The 17,245-nt window shown below is 35.8% G+C and overlaps 1 protein-coding gene across 16 annotated transcripts in view; it reads right to left on the reverse strand.

Annotated features, from left to right (window-relative positions):
* Positions 1 to 17,245, reverse strand: part of TCF4 (transcription factor 4) — a 349,860-nt gene that overhangs the window by 78,180 nt on the left and 254,435 nt on the right. The window lies entirely within an intron of this gene.

Raw genomic sequence — 17,245 nt, forward strand, 5'->3', positions numbered from 1 at the left:
ACTAAGTTTACTTGCTATAAATAGAGGATTGCTTTCCCTCTTGAAAATTTCTATGCAGGGTTTTTCCCTCCAGGGCAGGATCAAGTTGAGTCTAGTGTAAATTCTTCCCTTCATGTTCCTACTACTACCCAGAACCAGGACTGTGCAACTTTGGGGAAAATACTAGCAGAATTGAAAGCAAACTTCCCCAGCACTCAGCAAGGATCACTACTTGCACCCTCCTTCCTAATTTCCTCTTTCCCAGCATTTTTTTTTTTTTCTGGCAGAATTTTGGGGAAAGCATCATGGATTTCACAATTACAGAATAAGACAAGATAGAAGGTGAAGTGAGGATACAGAGCAATAAAGAGAGATGGATGAAAGTGGCAGGAAATCAAGGATAAAAAAAAGGGCCAGAGAGACCAGGTTATTAAAATCAACAAGTTAAATGGACAGATAAAAGGAATAATAAGATGCTTTTGGCTGAGGGGAAGGTTAACACAACATGAAAATCAAGATTTAATAAAAATTAATCCTTGAAAAACATCACCACTGATCTAACATCAATTTGGAATAGTGAAATGGCAGAACAGGATAAAATAAAACCATCTGGCTTAAAATAAAATCAAAACTCCACCATGATCTCCAGACCCAAAAAAAGAACAGAAAAATCTCATTTCCCCCTTGACTGTGTAAACACTGGTGATGTGGGCTAATTTTTTAAATAAAACTGGAAAGACACACCACAGAAAGCTGAAGAGATGAGGAAAGGGTATTGGAATAAAGGATGTGTATATGAAAAGTAGAGCAGAAAGGCACTAAGAAAAATAAATATAAGTCAAAGTACAGGGCTGATGTGAACAGAGGAAGCTGTGGGAAGAACAGGAGAAGCTCGTGAAGGAAGAGATGCCCAAAGGGTTTGAATTTCATTTGAAGAAGAAAACGATGTCGTGAAAGAAAAATACTAGGCAAGAATACAGAAACAACCGAGCAACAGAAAACATAAAGAATATAGGAAGGTGGTGTTATGAGGTATAAACACAACAGAATAGAGAGCAGATATAAGAAAAACAGAACAGTTTGTCAAAAGCATCAAGAAAGATTTTTTTAGGAGCAATAGAGTTAAACATTTTGCTAAAGATATACTGTTTAAAAAAACCATCACAGGCTGAGAAGACGACATGAAAACAATGGTGTGTATTTTCTGAACTGACTTTCTAACTTTAAAAAAAAATGTTCCATAACTTCCAGATCTGTTTAAAATTGCATGAGACAACAATAAAAATACCACCGAAGGGTCTTAATTTCTAAACAACTGCTTGTCAGGAATAAACAGGAATAATACAGAGGATATTTCTGGGATACTCTGCATTTGTCTATGGTATTCAAGGTACAGTTGCCCCTAAATGAATAAAAATGCAGGCACCTGAGACCAAGGACATGGTCCTTTTGGGACCAAATGCTGAAACCACCCAGAATTGGATACAGTGAGAATCCGTCAAGGAAATGCCATTTGAGAAGAGCCCATTTGTAGTGTTGTTCCTGGGGGCCTGGTTTTAAACTCAGGAGAGGATCCAGTTGGTTTCAGTGATAAACCAGTAATTGCATATTTGTTGGAAAAGTCTACAGCTCCGTCAAGCAGCAAAGGAAGCAGGGTGACAGCAGTTTCAGGTGCTGGGAGGCAATAAAAACAAGGAGGAAAGAAAATGTTTGCTTTTTCTGTCAACCGAGATGTCAGTACCCATTAATAAATCTATCTGCTAAATCTACTCTTATTCATGTGGGACATCACCAATTTAAAGTAAAATAAATTATCTTTAATTAAATGGAATTGTCGTCTTCCTCCCGCTATCATCCCCAATTATTCTCCCTAATCAGCCCTTTAGGGAGAAGGAGAGATAGAATGCTGAAAGGCACATCGTCTATAAACAATTTCTCTTTCTGTCAAGGGATGAAGTTTTTAATTTTAATTACAGTTTATAACTATAATTTTTGGATATAAGTAATGAAAATGACAAAAATCTTGTCATTTTAGGGGTCGGGGGGAGTGGTACCTGGTCATTTCCAAAATTTCCCCCTTTCTTCTCACTCTGTGATAACTCCTGAAGTCAGAAGAAGTCATTTATGGACTAAACAAATTATCTATTTAAACCTAATCTATTACTTTTATTTCTAGTACAGAAGTGCCAGTTTTAATTAATACTTCAAAGTATGTAGCACTAACTGAATGCCAGCTATGGTATTTTTAGGCTGTTAAGCTTTCAAAAACCAGGCTTACTGAATGGTATCAATTTGTGTTTAGACAAGAACATCATACACACTTTAAATATTAAGACAGGTCACTGGATAGAAGAGGCTGATCTACTTACAGCTACTTAGTGACTCCTTCTGTCCCACCTCCCAGCCTGCCCACCTCCTCTTTTTTTTTCCTCATAACTTCACCCAAATTCTAGCAAAAGCACCATGCACTTTAACCAAGTGATCTCTATGCAGAATAGACCGTTATCAGTCCTCATACTAATGCAACAAGGCCCGCCACAATAAATGATGAAATCAACAAGCAGATGAAGTAGTATCTCATCCCAAACCCAAAGTGGTGGTGTGGGGGATGAAACATTATCCCAGGAGTTCAAGGGCAACTGTGCCCATTTCTGTGGCAGTATCCCTCCCCCTTCCTCCCAACAACAGGTTGGTTTGGTTTGTGTTTGTTTCACTTTTTAATATTAACTGTGGACTTCTCTAGGGAAGGTAGGAGTTTTTCTTTTATCCTTCTAGGTAGCAGCAAAAGCAACCACTGAATTCGGGAGGTTGATTATTAATTAGTGATAGATAAATCTGTCTTCTCTCTAAAATAAAGGGGTAAGGGTATACTGGCTGTTTTCTGACTACTTACTGTTACTTTTAAAAATGTATTTTTTTCAGGGTGTAGTACTGTTTTCATTTAGCATGCCTTTGAATTGCCGCCTACAGAAGTAAAAAAAGAAACCACAGCTATACAAGCCTGCTGACTTTCTTATAAAAGAACCAGTTTTAAACTTGTTTATACTACTGATTCCAAATGAATTCAAGATGGTGGCTAGTTAAAGAAAGAGAGCCCATGCCAGGGAGTTTGATCAAAGAACTTCAATTCAGCAATGTTCAGTTTTAATTGACCACTAATTAAGCTACATTAGTCCAAGAAAGGTCTGTATCACTTTGAGTAATAAAGAAAAGAATTAATTTAACCCTGTGTCAGTCAGCTTTAGTAAATTCATCTGAAAGCAACTTCTCAAACGAGAGGCATGAAAGAGGTGTCTGGTGTTAAATGCCAAAAAAAAAAAAAAAAAAAAAATGGTCTACAGAATTCAGAGAAGACCAGGGACTCAGTTTTCAAGAGTGTTTGTTACTTCGCTAGTGATGTCACCTTGCAGGTATAATTATCTTCATTACAGATACAAAGATGTCAGCTTCATTCCCTGGGTTGCAAAGGGTTGCTTTAAAATTGGATTCAAACCATGGCATCATACCAGCCAGTTTTAACTTTCCTGTATTCTAGACAAAAATAGAGTGGATTTGCAAAATCATGAGAATTTTCAAAGGCTTGGAACTCTCCTTCTGGGAAGAGTGAGTTAAGGGGGTGTGTGTGGGGGGAGAACAACTGCAATAACACCACCAGAAAAGCTCATTATAATTAGGGACCTCAGCTATGACAACCATGGCAGCAGCATAAAAGTCCATGTGTTAACATAGTTTATTTCTGAAAATCCAGTTGCAAATTTTTTATTTTCCCACACATGCCCTGTCAATTTTTTTTCTTCCTCACAATTCTGATAAAGAATCTCAAGAAGGAGGAAAAAAAATCATAAAACAAGAAAAAAAATTCCACATGAAGATTTAACATCAAAATGTAAGATTTAAGGAATAACATTGCTTTACAACATGGGTGTTCATGACTATTAAAAGCCTTACATATTAACTCACAGGTGAATGCCCTATGGTCTTCTTACAAATCTCAAAAGTAAAACAGGCTTAAATTAAAAAAAAAAAAAAACCCACATGTCAATGGTATATTAGTCCTTTCTGTATTAATTGACCCTTCTTCCATGCCTGCATGAATAGCATCAATTCTCATAGCAATGAATGCCATAAGGGCTACGTTCTCTTAAAGAGGAGCATCCTTGTGGCCTCAACACACATTACATTTTGTTTTAACGATTTTTTGGCAACCAAGTACTGTATTTTCTACAATGGCATTTAATGAATAACCTTTTTAAAAAAATGCTGCCAGCACTCATTAAAATGCACTTGTTTGTGAAATGCAATAGCTAGCTATATGAAACCAAAATATTAATGCAAATTGGCATTTCTAAGTTTAAAGTGGTATTTGCATAACAGGAACTAAACATGGTACACGCTGAAAGAGTGCAGAGGACACAAATGCCTCTTAACACCATAATTACTACCGAGAGAAATGACGGCTTGTGTATACCATTAGGAGCCCAAGGAGAAAGCATCTGCCAGAGTGTGCCATTGTGGGTTCCCGGTGCTCGGGGTGCCTAATCTGCACCAACAGGAGGTTCACTGGGAAAAATCTGCAATTATCTCACCTATTCACATAGTAGAGAGGCAAGATACGAACTCATTCTCAGAGCTTAACAATATCCTAGGTCTAGAGCATCCATGCCACCTACGCTTATCACTGAAAAATAATCAGCGCAGTTTTGACTGTGCAGGTATGATATGAATGAACGTGGTCTTTGACACCATCAACATTAACTACGCACCTTTCCCAATTCTGTGACACGGGGAATGAGAAGTACTGCATATTTAGGTGCTTAGTTAAGTAAACTACAAATAAATACTACGTGTTCCTTTGGATAGGAGGAATCTTGTGAAAAATACCATTAAGAAGTTGTAATAGTTATTGGTTCATCAACAAATATTATTCAAGCACCCCTGTATGCATCCTGTTAGGCTAATCATTGAGAAAAAATACAGGGTAAATTAGGTCCTCACAATGCACATCAGCTTGTTATAAGATATGACAGAATTTAAAAACAATGCAAAGTCTGGCTAGGGATTAAATGAGTGTTAAGGATAAGATGGGTGGACATTTCCTTTTCTTATAAAGATCTATCTGAATTACATGAGTAACGATGTATTATTTAACTTTACATAAATGAAACACTTTTTTAGCAGGACAGCCCTGGTAGAATTCTACTCAAGGGTCTTACCTAACTCCATAGAGACAGGGGCACATAAGGAACAAGGGTTTCACTCATTTGGCTACATAAACATTTCTTGGGTATTTATGTGAGCTGACAGGTGCACAAAGATGCCTGAAGACATGGTCCCTTCTCCTGGTGGATCTCACTGGCTAATTCAGAGGGAGGAGATTCAGGCTCCCCACTGTGTGCAGACAAGCAAAGAGCTGGATCCCTGGAATAGTTTGTCCAAATCAAGCTCCAAATTTAAACTAAAAAGGGACAAATAAAATTGAGATGAGCATTGCCTAAAATGGCATAAAGGAAACATGTGTGCTGACTATACAGGTAAGGAAAGTGCAAAAATATCATATTAGAATAGATGGCAGAAAGGACTACAGATTGTTATGATTGATAAGATTTTTGAGCTAGTTATGTAATCTCCAAATGTTTCCAGCTCCCAGATAGGTTCCTCCCAATAGAACTTTCTGCAAGGAGGCAAAGGTGCTCTGACCTATGCTGTCCAATAGAGAAGCCACTGACCACATGTGACTTCTGAGCACTTGAAATGTGGCTGGTGCAATGTAAATTAATTTTCTCAATTTTATTTGATTGCATTTAATTTACATTTAAGAAGCAAAACCCAGGTGTGGCTAGTGCCACCGTCTGGGCAGGGCAGACTTAGCCTAAAAAAATTGGATAACAACATCTGGAGCACCAATCTTTCTGGGTGCAGTAACAATTGCATTAGGTGCTTGATAAAAAGTTTGGGAAAAACAGAGGCTAACAAATGTATTTTACTGAATATTAATCATTACTACAATAAAATATTTACTGAGGCTGGGCGTGGTGGTACAGACCTGTAATCCCTGTGGCTCAGGAGGTTGAGGTAGAAGGATTGCAAGTTCAAAGCCAGCCTCAACAACTTAGTGAAGCCCTAAGCAACTCAGTGAGATCCCTGTCTCTAAATAAAATTTTAAAAGGGGCTGGACATGTGGCTCAGTGGTTGAGTGCCCCTGAGTTCAATCCCCTGTACAAAAAAAAAAAAAAAAAAAAAAAAAGGATTTACTGCAAGTTTTATTCTGGCTATAAACCACTTTCCTAGTCATTGAAGAAAAGTCACAGTAAAAGCAAGCTTTTGTTTTAAAATCATTCTTAGGTTCATACTGAGAATCCAACACAGATAATCAATAATCAATCAGTGGTTGATCAAAATTGAAAGTGAGGTCAATACTCTCTAAAACAAACAAACAAACACCTTTTACTTAAATTGAAAACTTAAAAAGACTGTGCAGAAGAAACAGAAAACTCAAAAGAAATGATCACAAAAAGGGTAATCTTTATCACTTGCCTAGTACACAAAAAAAACCTGTTGTTTTTTTTCAGTTGCTCACTCTAAGTACAGATAACCGTGCACAACAAAAGGTGAAAAAGAGACCAAAATAAATGTGAGCATGGTGCAAACTTACAAAATGCACATAGACATAGTGCATAGTGCACAAAGTCGACCTATAGACAGCAATGTGATTTTACTAGAACTGCACAGCACCAAGCTGGACCGGGAATCAGGAAGAGTGAAACACAGAGGATGCTTGTAGGAAGAAACTGAAATTCCATTAGCTAATGGGCTAAGCAATAAGTGAAAGCATATTTGTGCATAAAGATACACTGAAAATCAGAGCTGCCATTCCTATGCCCGGCTGCCATCTCTACTCTGATCAAACCTTGGAGAACCTTGTATAGCCTGGGGAGGAAATTGAAGAGTGGCACAAGTTACTGTCAGACTTGGCAATCTCTCCAAACCTTGGCATCTAAGAAGTGAGGTGTGCTGCTGGGTTCTAAAAGTTGGCAGGTGGAAGACTCTGTCACCAGATCCTGCCACCTTCCTCCACAGGGGGCTAGGGAAGGCAATTGGGGTCTCAAAATCACTTCCCAAATCACTGCCAGGAACTATCCAGCATTGAGGGGAAGCACACATGGAGGGGAAGTGGAAGGAAGTGAGGTCTCCAGTTGTGAGAAGGGAAAGAAGCTGCATTAATAGGAAAGCTGAAAAGAGAGTTTTTAATGTTGGCTTTAATTTTTAATATTTTCTTGATGTACATAATATAATTAATGATGATTCAGACAGTGTCCTGAATGCTCCTCCAAATACTTCAATAATTATTAATTAGCTTCTTAATGCTAATTCATTTTTTCCTCCCTGTCCTTTAGGGGGGGAAAGGGTAATAGATGTTTTCTTTTGTGATGATTCAGAAGAATCAACAGTTATACTGACAGAGTTCACAGCATTTTAAGAGGTAAGATGTAAATGTATATTTAGGGTACGGAGAAATGTATGTTATTGATTCAACATGTTCTAACAGCTGCTTTGAAGCCATTCCAATTGGTTCACAAATAATGTACTATATTTATAATGATGCAAACAAAATCTCACATTTTCATGGTAAATGGCGGAAATACCTGGACAATATGGAATGCTAAACCAGATATAAATAAATAAACAAACAAACAGATAAATAAATAAATAGATAAATAAGTGGAATTTGCTTGGAAAGGAAAGGTGAGGTGTAAGTTGATCACACTGACAGGATGAATGACTGAGGTCGAGATATCACTTCTAAAGCAGAATTTCTCAACCTCAGCTCCACTCCTGTGCACCAGAGGGGGTTAGCAGCATCCCCAGCCTCCAGACCCTCAGGCCAGTAGCGACTGCCTTCTCATCCCCACCCCGACAGTTGTGACAGCCAAAATGGTTTCCAGATACTGCCATATGTCCCCTAGGGGCACCACTGTTCTGTAATCAGAGTCTGTCAGAAACAAATGTCCACTTCGTCTTAAGTCTTCGTACAGACAATGGCCTCTAGAAGTATCTTCCTTCGGCTAACAATGAAATAATATTTTATACCCATGGACCCTTAGTATGTGACATTTTGACCTGGTGATCTGATGCTACTCAGCAGTCCTGGCCTCTGTCTTTGAAATAGGTAGTCTATGTCCATTCTGGAAGTTTTACAACTTTCTCTATAGTAATTTTGATTATGTGATGGAAAATATTTATTATTTTCAACTAACTTGTTCTGACCTATTTGCAATAATCAAAATAATACACTGTGTACAACATTTTGATGAATAAGCAAGTTTGAGTATTAAATTATTGGCATTATCTGTTACTGTCTAGTTATGCAATCTATCTACCCACCCACCCACCCATTCGTACTTTCTCTGATCCAGTCATACATTTATCATCATAAAACCTGTCATGCTTTCAATTCTGATTGAGTTACACAGGTAAAAAGCCTAGGACCAGCCAAAGAGTTTAATCTACATAGCTCCCTATTGGCAATGCATCTGCGAAGGCACAATCATCCATAAATAATTCCACATCAGGCCAGCTCTATGTTTTATACACTATCTACTTCAAAACGTAACAATATCTCAATATCTGAAAGTGCCTATTTTTGTTAGATTGGTTGCAGTACTAGTCAGGTCATCTATTGTCAGATGCAAGATTCCAATATTGATCCTCCTGAGAGGGTAAACAACTAAACAGAACAACCAAACTGAGAACTCACCCTCTCACTTTAAAACAGGTTAAATGAATCTGCAAAGTGAATGTTATAAATGTATTAAAGACTCCAAAAACAAGTGCTAGTCTAAAACTACTTAGGCATAATTTGTTTCTCCTTTTTCATCTGTTTTTCTTTTTTTCAAAATCTAAAAATGATGGCGGAAAAGAGCCATAAAACCAAAACTTCCTCCATAAGGAACAATTTAGTGGGTTTTGCATTTCTCAATGTCATATCTGAAAGGTAACACAGCTTCCACAGTTCAGAGGTTAGGCTCTCATAATGATTCATCTAAGTCATCTTTTGTGGGGTTAATTAAGTAAACTGAATCCTGAAAGGTTTTATTAGCAAAACTGACACTGTCAAGTTGGGCCAAGAGGATCTGCTATTACATGAGTTCTTTCAGAGGTAAATGCATTTAATAATCACACACCGATTTCCCAGCAGTTTTAGCTTATTCCCTAAAATCATCCAAGAAGTTTAGTTCCTTCTGTAAACTTTGGGAAGCAGGATTACCAGATTCCCATCAACATATCTAATTTTACAGTTATCTTATTTAAGTTTTTAATACTGCACAGGTCTTTTTCTCAGGTGTTAATAGAAAAATCAATTTTAAGTCACAACAGCTGTGATCATTGTAAATATCACAGCTGTCATGAGTTGAAAATAACCAATTTGAGCATATAAATTTCTGCTGCAAATGTATCAAAATGAAAATACGATGGAATTTTATCTTTTATTCCCTCTGAAGCTAAATCTCTAAAACAATGGTAGAATAATAACTTATTTGCTTTAAAATAAAGTCAGGCTCCCAACTCTTTGCTGACCTAGCCAACAGATGGCTTAAAAGAACAGAGAAGAACATCATTTTTAAGATGTACTCCTATGGCAACTGTGGAACATGTTTAATTATGGAAAGAGTATTAACTCTGGGAGGACTAAGCTAAATAGTTGTTATCAAAATTGAGAGTTCATTTATGTAAACATTTTGCTGTGAAGACAGGGGGAGATTAAGTGGAATCTATGCTACACATTAAGTATTATTAAAGTCTGAGAATTCAAATTATTACACAGGACAAGGTCTGAACCCATACAAACAGTGTGAATTAGCGTTTTTCCAGGGGGTGGGAGGATGGCATTTTACCTATTTCTTTGTAAGCTCAAACAAACCGATGGATGAGATGAAATAAAGATCCTTTTTGCCCTCTTGATCCAAACCTAATGCCATTACATTTTGAAGAATGAAATGACATTCTTCAAAATCCTTTTTTTTTTTTTTTTAAAAAAAAAAGGCAAGAATAGGGCATTATTCATCCAGTGGTTGACAAAGTTTAAGTTGGTGTGTGTGAACTTCACTGTGGACAATGAACACCCAAGAAATTCTAGACTTATATTAAAAAAAAAAAAAAAAAAAAACCATTATTGCCACCTGAACTATACTGGGAGAATCAGGGCTCAAATGTTTGAAAAATGATATTGCATGATTAAGACAAGGAGGAAATAAAGGAAAACACAATTTTAACCAAAGCATTGGCAATGTTACACAACTCCTCTGGGGGGGTGGGTGCGGTAAGTAAGCAGAAAATAAAAATCTAAAGTATTTTCAATCCAGATCATGAGTCCTCCTTCTTTCCCATATACATTCACAGGAGGGAGATGGAAAGTTGGTGGTCTTTGTAACTAAACTACTTCTAGTGGGAAGCTGACATCCCTCCATTCTGTTCAGGGAGGGTTGGTGTAGCAGGTATTGGAAAGCCTTACCATCCCCTATTATTTGCATATTAATTTCAAAGCTACATGAAAAACACTGTAGTCTTTTAATCACATCAACACACAAAAAGGCACTACAAAGTGAAACTACACTTGTTAAACATTTATCCCAACCCCCACATCACACAAAGGAAGCCTAAGAAAAACAGCATCCGCCCTGCTCCTGTACAGCTCAGCCTCCTCTTCTGAATTGTAATAACAGGTGCAGAAATAATAATGTGCTGGCCAATCAACTTTTTTCCTCTGATTTGTCAGTTTAGCTTAATAATGCCATTAGGAATGTAAACATTTCTGCAATTTATATTTAAAAGTCAATAAAATAATGGGGTACAGAATTTATCCTTTTTAATTTTTTAAGTAATACATTTGATTATTTTAATCACGTCAGTACTTAACTGGATGGGGTTTAAATATGCATGTAACATCAATTTAATTTGCTTTATTCGTTAGAAAAGCCATTGAGTAATACAGCATTATTCTCCTTAAAAAAAAAAAAAAAGAAAGAAAAAAGGAACACACATTCTAGGGAAAAGGGAGTCCAGACCACTTTTATGTTTTGTTCAGTTCTTAGAGATGGGATTCCAGTGCCTTCCAAATGTCTTTCATTATGAGCATTTTAAAATGGTAACCAAAGAGGTGAGAATCCAAGGCACACTCGCTCGATGGCTGACAATAAAAACAAGGAGTGCTTCCATACTGTGGATAAACTTTATTGGGCTACAGTAATAGAACTGTGGTTGGTAAAGACATCAACTATTTTTAAAATGGTGTGAGAGTTTTTCTCAACATAGCAATTCCCACTTGAACGGATCATTATTGGTGTAGTCATCCAGTACTCTATAATTCTCACCCTTAGGTTTGTGGAGGTGAAAAAGCCAAGTCAATGTTAGCCTCCACTGTTAATATCCCCCACTCATTTTCAGGTCAGCTACAATGGAAGCAGCTGGAATTCAACTCTCCCCACTCTGTCCTACCAATTACCTCCATGTGCCCTCTCTCGAGATGAGTGTAATTTGGTCTCCAGGAAAGCACAGCGCTGGGTCCCCCGAGGATGCCAGCCAAATCCTGCATTTTTTTGGTGAAGCCTGAAATTAGACCATCATCTACACTGCTCCCCCTGACTTCTCAGGTGTGACCCACTCTTAGTGGGGGAGGGAGCAAGAGTGAGTTTAAAGGGTTCTTTTAAAATATTGGAGATGTCGTGTTCCTTTTAAGTCAATTTGAATAAAATGCTGATTACTTTGTACAGATTTCTTTAAGAAATGAGGAAGATGAAATTTGAATAAAATCAGGATGAAATCAAAGCAATGCAGAATTTTAAACAAAAATAACAGAAATAGGAACTTAAAAAATCAAATCAGATTATCCTATTGTGTTATAAATACACCTGCAAATAAAAGGTTGCAGTTTGGAAACTGATTCATGGATTGTCAGTGTTGCAAAAAAAAAAAAAAAAAAAAAAAAAAGTTTACCAAAGTTTAGGTCAAGTAATACATAATTCTCAAACCATTTTCAATCTCCAAACCAGTAAATTAAACCTGAAGAACTGTTCTACAGAAGAAAACACTGGTTTTGCTTAATAAAAAGTAACAACTGTTAAACTTGTTATGATAATGTACAAATGGATTATGGCTTTTCAAATGTTAGAAAGTCCATATGAAGGAACTTTTCTGAAAATCCCACCTATAACTTTGCAACAGACTGCTTCACTCTACAAAATACAATTATTTTATAAAAGTATCTCTTCCAATTTTGCCGCTATTCATTATTTTCCCTGCTTTTCAGCTTTTTTAAGGATTACGTTGATTTTCTAAACACATTATAAATATTTTATGAACACAGTTCCATTATTTTAGTACATAATAATTTTTAGCACATGTAATTGTATTTTGTGTTACCTCAGAATTATGACTGAAATATCAATGGCTAATGAAAATCTGATCAAACGTACAAAACCTGAAAAAGGCAAATCTAAAATTATTTTTCAATTATGTTGATTATGAAAAATTAGTTTTTGTTAATTCTGATAATATTGGAGGGGGAAAAATTCCAGTGGGTGTGTTCTTTCATGTGTGTGCCTTGGAATTCTTAAGTACAACAAGAAATGCATTCTGTTTGCTGTGCAGAACAAATACATGTTTCTACTTCATTTTCTTCCTAAGGTAAAAGTAAATCTTAATTTGAACCACTTTTAAAATGATCACAACCCTATTTTAAACCCATATATTTTCACTGGGATCAGAAATTAAGTCCTGCTTTTTTTTTAAAGGTATCTCCTCATGGTGAGCTGCTGACACCTGTATGGCCAAACAGCAATGATATTATAACATTTTTTTTTCTCTTACAGGCATAGCAGTGATAGAAGTTTGAAGGAGGCTTGAAAACACACCCACACATCATTCATAATAATGAAATATGACAGTGTCTACAAATGATGATAAAACGATTTAAAATATAATTTATAAGGTAAAAAAAACCCCACTTATTCTCAAGCCTCTATGGTAGTACTACAATTTTGGTAATAATAGTAAAATAAAAGCAACAAAGCTACAGCAACAACAACAACAAAAAAAACGAAAATAGGGATGTAATGCAAACCACATTTATAGTGGAACAGGAAACAAATGATTCTTCAGCATGATTTCCTGTAGATCAGTTGGAAAGGTATTGAAAGACTGCACCAGCTAGCTATTAGTTCTTTTTTCCTCTTTGCCCTGTTCCAATGTCCTTCCTCCTAATTCTCCTTGAAACAATGCCATCACCTAGCGCTAAGAGGATGCTTGTCGATTATCGACATTATATTCAAAATGTTCAGATCTACCAGAAATTAGGGATTCAAGAAAGTGAACCAAATATGTAGCTGATCTATATTTTCTTCCTAAGAAATCCGGAACAAAAAATGTTCAAACTGCCATCTCTTGAATCTCACGCAGGGATTTTGGAAATTTAATCAGAGGCAGGAGAGCAAAATGTAACCACAATATCAAGATTAAGCGTCTGGTGAATTTTTATCAGCTTAAACCTACAGGACAAAATCAACAATTTTGTTTTAAGCAATCAAATATGGAAGAAAAAAATAAATTTTTCATTGTTATTTTAAGATAGGTAAACTAAAATGTTTAGCATGTCAACAATCCAAGCAGTTCACAAAAAAGAAGCTTTTCTTTGGATATGTTTGATTTTTTTGAATCAGTGGGGACTAGAAAAACTGCATTAGTTTTTGACCCAAGCATTTTTTTTCCTCTGTAAGAGCAAGTAAACAATCATTTATAATTGTGATGTATTTATCTTGTCTTTCATTTATAGTCATGGTGCTGAAAATTGTATGAAATATCATTTTAAAATACACAAAACAATTTGCATACTTGAAATACTACTGAAAACTTTAAAACCTAGTGGCTACCTTATATATGGCTGCCCTAATCCACTGGGAGATCTTCAAAAAGCAGGGCCATATGTAAAATGTACTGAATAATGTTATTATTGGTGTTATTTAAATATTAATTTCTTATATTAGCCCTTCCTGTGGTAAATGAAAAAAAGCTGAACAGCTCCTACTTCAATTTTTTGCTTTAAAAATTTCAGGTTGTGTACTAAGTTTGTCTCTGATCTACAGGAAAACTTTCTTCTAAGAATGTAGTCCTGAGAGATTTTGGTATTCAAATGTTCCTATTTTTTTCATCGTAAGCAGGAATCACAAAGCTGTTTTATTTTTTGGCCTTAGTATCAGAAATAATTAATATCCATTTTCATCTCTGAACTTTATGGGGTTGAAAAGCTGCATAATATGACCAACAGTCAGAATATAAACATGGAAAGCTCATTACCATTTACTTTCTGAGATTTGATGACTTGACAAATAACTATTTCAAAACAACTAGTTTGAAACATGGTTTGAAGCTTGTTAGTATAAAGCAAAAAGAGCAATTACAATAATTATAGGTTTCTCTATACGGTTTAACACATGCACATGCTGGCGAGGCTGATGATGTGATCTTAAATTACCATTAGGAGGAAATTTCGCCACTTTTGTTTTCAATTTCATTTGCCAGAGTTTTATCTTTGTGGAATTACATATTTTTAGATGTGTGCAATTTGACCAAATAATTACTTATTAAAATTCTTATTCAGTGAAGATCTAAGTAGTTACAAAATTCAAAATTTAGGGCAAGAACTGTATTTGCTGTCGACCAGGTAATGCCTGACAAGTCTTATGGCCTGAATGAGGACAGATAGCGGCATGATTTGATGTAAGCTTGCATTCACAACCCTTGAAAGAAACTGCACTGATTTTTCTGTGGGGGAAAAAAATCCCCCTCTCTCCTGAAGTTAAGAAGTAATGCTTTCAATTTTTTTATTTAGCGGAGATTTGGATTCACTTGTTTTTAAACCGCTAGTGACAAGAGGCAAAAAAACAACAACAACAACAAAAAAACAAACACAAAAATTATTCGGTCAAGTTCATTAAACTCTCACCTGAGGAGGAGATGAGTTTTAAAAATACCCTCTAGTTTACATTCAAGATTTACTCTTTGATAGCTCTCAGGTTATGATTTTCTAAGTTTGCTTTCATGGAGTCCACATTTTAGGGCAGACACTGTCCTTCACAGAAACCAGGAAAACAATTTGTTTTGGGATATGGGTCACAGGAACACTTCATACCTTAAGGTAATAAAAAAAATTCACATTTTTCTTTGTTTGTCCTAAAATCTCATTGATTATAGTATTTCTCTTGCTAGAAGTTAGAGGAAAACTGATCTTACAAATCCTATAGTTCAGAAAGAAGGAATCAGAATTGTTGTAATGCTTGACTGTGTTCTTCCCACAACCTAAATTCACAGAGTTTTGAATGATTTTCCATTTTTCTTCTTTTGTTTATTCACAGGGAAAACCTGCTTCCTCTGGCCTCTCTCAGTTCAGAGAGTTCAAACTGAATTTAAACAAGTAATTGACTTGTCACTGGGAAAAAGAAAGGAATTCACTGCTATGTTGTCTTCAGAGGAATACTTGTGCAACAAATAGCTGACCCCAGCTCACTCCAGCAATTCAGGTTAGAACACACTTGGTCATACATGCACATACACATAAAAACCCGTGGATAGTCCAATCCCAAACCCCAAACGGAACTCAAGAAATGTAAAGTCTTTTCGATAAGCATTTTAAACAATTAACGCATGGCATACACAATCTCCACAAGATGTCTGGCACCAAATCAAAAGCCGCTGAATGCAGAATTAGGGCCAGTACAATACACACTGTAGAATAAACAAAAATCTGCTTCCCTAGTGTATGCAGGAAGGCATTTTTATAAATGGTATGGAACTGGCCCCTTGTAGGGAACACATACAACTGGACTTTGCTGTCTGTTTCACAAAGCTAAAATGAAGAACTGGTAACCATTCGTGGTTTCAAAAGCTTTCTGCATGTGTTCCAAATGGCTATTTTTTCTAAATATAATGTATGTACAATTTGCCTCTTTCTAGTGTTTGAATCAATAGAGATACACATCACCAGATTTGTTTTTAATAAATGCCTTAAAACAGTTCCTATAAATACATTTCCTGTGACAGAGCGATCTTGATTTTATGAGTACCATCCTCTCAAAAAAAAAAAAAAAATCTAACAACCAAAATATTTGGCAACTGAGAGGGCATATTAGTGATATGATGTCATAGTCAGCATTTTCTTATGGTAGAGGCAACTGGCAAGCTGTGGGAATGGAATACATATTTTTAAAAATTCCTTTTGGCTTAAAGAGAGTAAAAATGCCCATGCCTTAAAACTGAAATTTTGGCAATTCAGCCATTTCAGATGTAAAACTAACAATTAACATTTAAAAATCACAGCACTGGCAATACCTAAAGATAAAAACAATCATGGGAACTTTTATTCATTATAGTTCTTTTATAATGCACAACGGCTATGGAATCCCCAATCTATTTTACTGCTTTAGAGGCACTTTTTGCTTACTGACCATGATAACATCATTCATGAAATTTTCATTAAAATTTCTTTAAAATTAAAGGTACTGACTATGCTATGTATGGGAATGTCTAAAAGGTAATGGGCAAAAGTCTTAACTATATATGAGTAGCTAAAAATTGCAAACCAGGAACTTGTTAAAAAAAAAAAGAGAGAGAGATGTTACATAATCCCAATCTTTATCCTTGTAGATTTAAATACTTTGATCCATATACACTGTAAATCATCTGTTTTTAAATCATATTTTCCTTACCACACATAACTACTCTTCCAAATACACACCATGTTTTTTTTTAAGATAAAAAAACAGGAAAGTATTTTAAACTTTTGAAGATTTACTGGTACTTTTCAAAATGGAAATAAATAACAATTTTTCAACAGTTGCCCATTCATAAAACTGACTTCTTATTAATCTTCCTAAACTACACTCTCAAACACTTATGTATGTATATGTATACTAGTATATGCTGTCAGAAATAAGTGTTATGCATACATCTGTATGTATATATACTCACATGCATATACCACCACATACAGGTTTAATTCATTTGCGCCAATCGCTACAGCTGAACTGGGCCTTCATGAAAGCTCTGATCGGTCCCTTTTGGCCTAACTATCACACTCTGATTAAGATCAATCCAAATGGAAGTTCAAAGTACAAAATGAAAACAGTTCATAAATGGCTGCTTTTCACTCCCCCCCCCCATTCTTCTTTCCTATTTTAAAATAAAATTTTGCTCCTCTATCGCCCAACTCTTCCCGAGA

The sequence above is a fragment of the Spermophilus citellus genome (genome assembly GCF_964194105.1).
Source record: "Spermophilus citellus genome assembly, chromosome: 12".
Classification (NCBI taxonomy): Eukaryota; Metazoa; Chordata; class Mammalia; order Rodentia; family Sciuridae; genus Spermophilus; species Spermophilus citellus.